Genomic DNA, 7,037 nt, shown 5'->3' on the forward strand with positions numbered 1-7,037 from the left:
GATGCTGTGATTGACATAACAACCTGCGCTGTTTGTCACTGATATATGATGAAAATAGCTACAAAATCCCTTTGACATGGGGGCAAAATATATATATAGGCTATTGTGTCATACAGTTTTTTGGCCGTTAGGAGACATTTATGGCTGGTATATTTCTCAATTCACCCATTGGCAGGTGTGGCAGAAAGTTAATTTATGACCTTGACTGAACAAACAAAAGAATCAAGCTGGTCAAACTGATTGCCAACTATCCTGCTGTCCATGATTGACAGCGTGATGCCGTCTGTTGAAAAATGAATGCTGACAGCTATTAGAAATCACTTCTGCACATCCGCAAGCTCTAATCAACATTATATTTGGCTTCCAGCCAGCTCGTATCCTCAGACAGATGTCTGTAGGCCAGCATGTTAGATTGAGTTTCTCCCTCGTGAACTCTGGACAAGAGGAAGTCAAAGCAATTCACACCAAAAACCCACCTGAGTGCCGTAATCAATTAACACTGTTACAGTAAAGTTAAGGGCCACATTAAAGACAGGGCATGTTCATTAGAACCTAATCAATGTCTCCAAGGGATCATTAGAAGCCTGTTATTTAATTCTGTAAATCTCTGTTTTACAGTTATTGTCATATACTGAGTATTTAGCATCGTTGTGATCGTTGCTTATTAAATATTATTAAAAGGCTCTCTGCAATACTGGATTCTAATTTGTCAATAAACCGGCATTTTCATTTCATTTCATTTTCTACTGAAATCAATATTTCATATTTTTTGTTATATATTAAATGTTTTTTGGTGAGTAGCCATGTAAAAAGTGGTATTATTTACAGTCTCTGTTTTATATATATATATATATATATATATATATATATATATATGTATATGTATATAAAAGGTTATAAAAGGTATATAAAAGGTTAGCCAATCAAGTCATTGACACTAATTTCATCCTTTAATTTTAGATAAATATATTTTTTAAATATATATTTTCATTTTTATGATAATATACAGCTAACAGCTATAAAATTATCTCAAATCAACCTTTCATATTTTTTGTTATACATTTTATGTTTTTAGTGAGTATGTAGAAAGTGGGATCATGTACAGTAATTGCTGCAAAATAAACCCTGACAGCATGATTTTTTTAACATACTGCACTTTTTTTTCTTGTTAAACTATAGATAGAATTAGATTCAGAGTGCATTTTGCAAAAATCAAAACTTCGATTGTTGTGTCTTTGGTTACTTCGGTTCCCCACAATTGCTTGCATTTAACAGCTGACAAATTGGAGTGTGCTTATGCAGTTTAAAATGGCTCTAGTGTTCAGCATAATGGTTTCCTATCATTAAATATGTCTATTGCTTCTCAGCACATTGGACATTGTATTGATTTGGGAATTTAAAGCTTCGTTTCTGCCTATGTGAGATTCAGTTAAGTACACTGGTCAAGTCTTTCTGTCTTTTCTCTCCAAAACAAACGGATGTTGCACATTGACAAAGGCAAGAGCAAAAATGTACTATATTTCTTGGCTGAATTTGAGCCAAGAGTGAATTGTTTTTTTTATCTGACCTGAATGTTAGAAGAACATTTGAATGACAGCATTCATTTCAGGGACTTAACCGAAACTAAGGCAATGCATTAAATATAAACTTCTAAACAACATTTAAAGTCAAAAACTGAGCATGCTCTGTATTTGTCCTATATTTTGTCAGAGCCTAGAGAGGCAAGCCAAAAAGATCTGCGTGTGTATGAACGCATTTAAAGTTAATTTACATCTTTATCTCTCCTTCTCTTTAAAATAATCAATCAGTGCTGCTCTATTTTCACTTCTAAAGCACAGATATGCTGGCAGAGGCTGCAATCTTTCTTCCTATGATTTCATCTGTGGGATGTTTCCTATCAAAGCCAGCTAGTCCTCAAACAAGTCTCATATCCTCAATTTGAAGCTGTTCCACATTTTGGCAGAGCTGTGTGTGTCTGTGTGCGTGTGTGTGTGTGTCGCTGTTCACGAAAGGAGTGACACGAGCAGCGATCCCTGTTGCTTCATCTGTTTCATCATCTCTGTTAATGTCAGGTTCAGATATTTCTTTTATGTAAGTGGATTCCACCCAATAGAGCGGATTTATCTTCGAAAACAGGATTTTTCTGGATCTTTTGAAATAAAAAAAAAAAGCTTGATGTACCATGTAGACATGCTCTGACATTCATAAAGCAAAGCTTTCTCCTAGTCCACCAAGGCTGTTATATGGAGATTTATGCAGCAAAAAAGGATATTAGTGTCACACCCATATGAGCAGATTTACATACGACCACCTACGTTTACATTTCAGCTCCTATTTGGTATTTAGAACATTTGTGGGAGTAGTGCTACTGATTGCATAAGCAAAAAGGTTAGCCAATCAAGTCATTGACACTACCATTAGCCAGTTTGGAGTCGCTAAGATGTTTAATTTTTTTAAAATAAGCTCTTATGTTTAACATGGCTGGATTTATTTGATTAAAAATTCTAATAAACAGTAATATTGTGAAATATTAGTATAATTTAACATATTTTAAGATGTAATTTATTCCTTTGATGGATGTTCTAAATGTTCAGCACAATTACTCCATTCTTCAGTTTTGACACAAATTTCATGATTCACTTCTAATTCACAAGCTTGTGATTCAATTTCAGATTTGATTCAATTCGATGTTGATTATTCTGAATATAGGGTCATTCTGTGTCAAATCAACCAAATTTCAAATTTTTGATTTTGCTATTTTTTTTTTTGTTTTGTCTGAAGAAAGTTAGACATGTATAGTGATAAAAGCCAAAATATCACACGTCACTGATGAATATTTACACACGAGTAATCCACTATTTTGTAGAGGGGGGTCAAAATGGCAATTTTAACCTGTGATTCAGAAATGACCTCAGAAAGATGGCAGCATCATAATGTTATTTCTACACAGAAATATTTAGAGATTAGTAGGTCTGTTAGTAAAATCTGTTGATTTTAGCAATCTTTGTTGCATTATGTGCCAATGGTGTCCATTAAAAAATTGTAGTATAAAACAACACCCTTTTTACCCTTCCAATATCAGCTCTGCAAAAAACATCCTGTTCTGGTTGAGGCTGCTTTAAATGTTAATGAGCTCTGCTTGCCCCGCCCCTCTCTTCTCTCTGTGGAGTGACGAACCTGTTTACTTTAGCCGCGTTTAGCCGCTAAACTTGCTAATTAGCATGTTATTAGGAAAGGCGATCGCAAAGATAAATTAAAAAAAACCCTTATACTCACTTCTGCTGTAAGTGAAGCTGGATCACAGATGATTCGCACGAACATAGACGGATATGTGTAGATCGGGAGGTGCATTCCCTTCACAAACAAACGTAATCCACTGCATCTTCAGCGGCTCAGATGTCGAAAGTAAATGACGACCACTATGTTCATTATTACATCCTGCAACACAACACCTCAATTGCTCAATCAGAGATATTGTTGTCTAATATACATTCCTGCTCCGGCATCGAAACAATGGAGGTCGGACTATTTCAACTGATCTGAGATAAGACGCTCATGTCAATCAACTATCGTGGGAGCGGCTTCTGGCATCTGAGAATGGCTCAATTTGAAAAAGTTTGTTGCGATTAATTGGATGGGAGGTGCACTAACATACCGTTCATTAGCTGAAAACATGCTTAAATAATCAATTTTTGGAATTTAGTAATCAATATTTTTTTTAAAAAAGAGAGAAATCTATCTTTTTTTTTTTTTTTTTTTTTTTACCCAGCTCTAGTCTTCAGTGTCACAATGATCCTTCAGAAATCATTGTAATATGATCTTACCACAACTTACAAAAACTGATAGGCCTGTATATATGTTTGTTTGGTATATTACAGCATTGATTTGTGCCAGGCAGACTGCTATTAAAAAGGGGCTGTGCCAAGTATCCGCCAGTGCCAAGTATCCGCCAGCAATCCTACAACCCGTAAGTAACCAGTTTCCTTCTCAATGTTTAATCAGAGGAGGGTATTAAAAATATAAAAGACATTTTAGGCTGACAGACACTGGAGTAACTGAAATGACACAGTGACCCAAACCGTGTTACAGTAACTCATCAGCACAGTGAAGCCAGCAAATAATGCAAAATGCCAGTCACAGACACTTAGACTTATCTGGAGAAACTTAATAACAAGGCTTCACAGGAATAAGCTCTTAGGGCTGTCAGCGCAGGATCACAATAGGCTGATGAAATAGCTTAATCAGCCCCCTTCTAACCATTCATCTGAATCCTTCAATATTATCCCACCTCGGCAGGAATTACGCCGCGATTCCATGCGAAAGACAGATACAGAAAAAGAGAGATGATTACCGTCTTATCCTGCCAGAACACTAGCTTTTACCCAGACTGCCTTGCTCTGACACATTTGCTGTAGTCATCCATCCTCCTGTTGGGCACGTTCAAGTGATTCAGCACGCTGCCATAACCAATATGACTGTGATCTCTTGTTGTAAAACATATTTGTATGCAGTTTTCTTTTCTGTCACTGCAATGCCTTGTTTTTATCAGCGTGTACGGATATATATTCTTGTCTTACACTGAGTGAATGGTTGATTCTTATGATTCTTAAATTCTGCTCACCAAGGCTGCATTTATTTAATACAAAAAACATTAAAAATATTACTACGAAATAATAATACAATTTAAAGCAACTGTTTTCTATTTTAATATATTTAATATATTAAAATTCTGTTTATATTTGTATTTTAATATATAATATATAATAAATATTTCCTATTATTATCAATGTTGAAAACAGTTATGCTGCTTAATATTTCTGTTAAAAGCATGAAAAATAGAAAAAAAAAACATTTATTTAAAAAACAATATATAATATTATATATGCCTTTACTGTCAAAGTATCCTTGCTGAATAAAAGTATTATTTTTTTAAAAAAAGAAAAAAATTACTGATCCCAAATGTGAACATAATAAAAATATAGTATATATACTGAACATTTCAGCACCTAATAAAAAATTACTATTTTTTCCCCTGTGTTTTCAATAATTAATGCTTCCAGCAGAGTGAAATTAACAGAATAGTTTTGGATGAAAATAAGGCTTTTTAAAATTTTAAGAATTTAAAAAAATTAAAATGAATTGTTAATTAAAAATAACATATTTTATCTTATTATTATTATTATTATTATTATTATTATTATACAAATAAATGGTTGTGTGGATGTGTATACAAAAAAAATACTGACTCCAAGATTTTGAATATGTAGTGTATAATGTTACAAAAGGTTTTTTTTGTTTGTTTGTTTTTTTTTTAAGTTAATTGCTGGTATTTGGATCTTTCTATTCATCAAAGAATCCTGAAAAAATGTTCTCAACTGTTCCCAACTAAATATTGATAATAATACTATTAATAATAAATGTTTCTTAGAATGATTTCTGAAGGATCATGTGACATTGGCGACTGAAGTAACAATGCTGAAAATGTAGCTTTGATTACAGGAATAAATTACATTTTAAAATGTATTCAAATAGAAAACAGTTATATTAAATAGTAAAAATATTTTAAACTTTTACTGTGTTGCTGTACTTTGGATTAAATAAATGCAGGCTTAGTGAGCAGAAGAGAATTTAATGTTTAAAAAACATTAAAAATCTTACTGTTCAAAAACTTTTGACTGGTGGTGTATATATAAAAATGAGAAAAACACAATTAAAAAGACAATCAAAATTGTAAAGCTATTATAGTATAGGCTTTAAAGCCATGATTGTTTTTTTTTTTTTTTTTAAAGCGTTTTTAAAGTCATCCTGCATAACAGAAAAGGTGTCCTAATTGAAGAATCACCCACAGACATTCATTGGAGTATAAATGGATTATGATTGGACTGGCTTCAGAAAAATGCAGACATACGCAGCCTAAGCGGTGTGCTTTATCAGCTTGTCAAATGTGTGAAGCACAGGTAATGTTCCCCGCAATATCTTATTATCCCACTCCAAATTGAAGTTTCATTAAAAAAGGCCCATTGGGTACTCGCTCCAATGGTCGCAGATTTCAAAGTCTGCCCACCTACCACCAGGCATTTTAATCAAAGTTAAATCAAGGAAAAATGAAATCTCATCAGTGCATGCCGCCTCATTTCTCTGTCTCCCCTTCCCTAAATCAGTCAGAGATCCCAGGGCATCATGGCTTTGTTCTATACTGGCGGTTTGTGCAAGTTTTAATTTCAGCTACAGCAGACTCTCTTAGCTTTTGTAAGAAAGAAAGGGTTGATTACTGCCTGAGGTATTTAGATGTGAGCTGGATTTCTGGGTGAAAACAATAGGCACAAAGACAAAAGCAAGCACAAGGGGGAAATAAGAAATAATTACTTATTTAGTTGTTTTTTTCCCCGTGTTTTTGCTAATTAATGCTTCCAGCAGAGTGAAATTGTCAGAATAGTTTTGGTAGAAAATAATGCTTGAGTTTGAAAGTCTTAAAAGAATAGTTGAGTTTATTAAAATGACCCCGTTCAAAAGTTTACATACACTTGATTCTTAATACTGTGGTGTTACCTGAATGATCCACAGCTGTGTTTTTTTGTTTAGTGATAGTTGTTCATGAGTCTCTTGTTTGTCCTAAACAGTTAAACTGGCCACAAATTCTTCAAAATGATTTTGAGATCCATCTTTTCACACTGACGACAACTGAGGGACTCATAAGCAACTATTACAGAAAGAAACACAGTGCTTTAAGAGCCAGGGGGTGTAAACTTTTAAACAGAATGAAGCTGTGTATATTTTTCTTATTTTGCCTAAATATCATATTTTTTCATTTAGAGTTGCCCTTCAGAAGCTACAGAAGATACTCACATGTTTCCCAGAAGACAAAATAAGTTGCATTTATTCTGATCTCCACATTCCAAAAGTCCCCCCCCCCCGACTCTTATGCATAGTGTTTTCTTCTGGAGCATCAGTGAGCGTTTGAACCTTCTGTAATAGTTGCATATGTATAATATTACAATAATATTTGATCTATTGAATTAATATTATTTTATTTTTAC

General features: G+C 33.6%; 1 long non-coding RNA gene across 1 annotated transcript in view; it reads left to right on the forward strand.

Moving 5' to 3' along the window:
- LOC127183466 (uncharacterized) overlaps positions 1-5,942 on the forward strand; it is a 25,112-nt gene extending 19,170 nt beyond the window's left edge. The window contains exons 3-4 of the long non-coding RNA XR_007830042.1: positions 3,879-3,967; positions 5,790-5,942. This is a non-coding gene — a long non-coding RNA (uncharacterized LOC127183466). The remainder of the gene's footprint in view (positions 1-3,878; positions 3,968-5,789) is intronic.
- The last annotated feature ends 1,095 nt before the right edge of the window (positions 5,943-7,037 follow it).

This window comes from Labeo rohita, chromosome 20, assembly GCF_022985175.1.
Source record: "Labeo rohita strain BAU-BD-2019 chromosome 20, IGBB_LRoh.1.0, whole genome shotgun sequence".
NCBI lineage: Eukaryota > Metazoa > Chordata > Actinopteri > Cypriniformes > Cyprinidae > Labeo > Labeo rohita.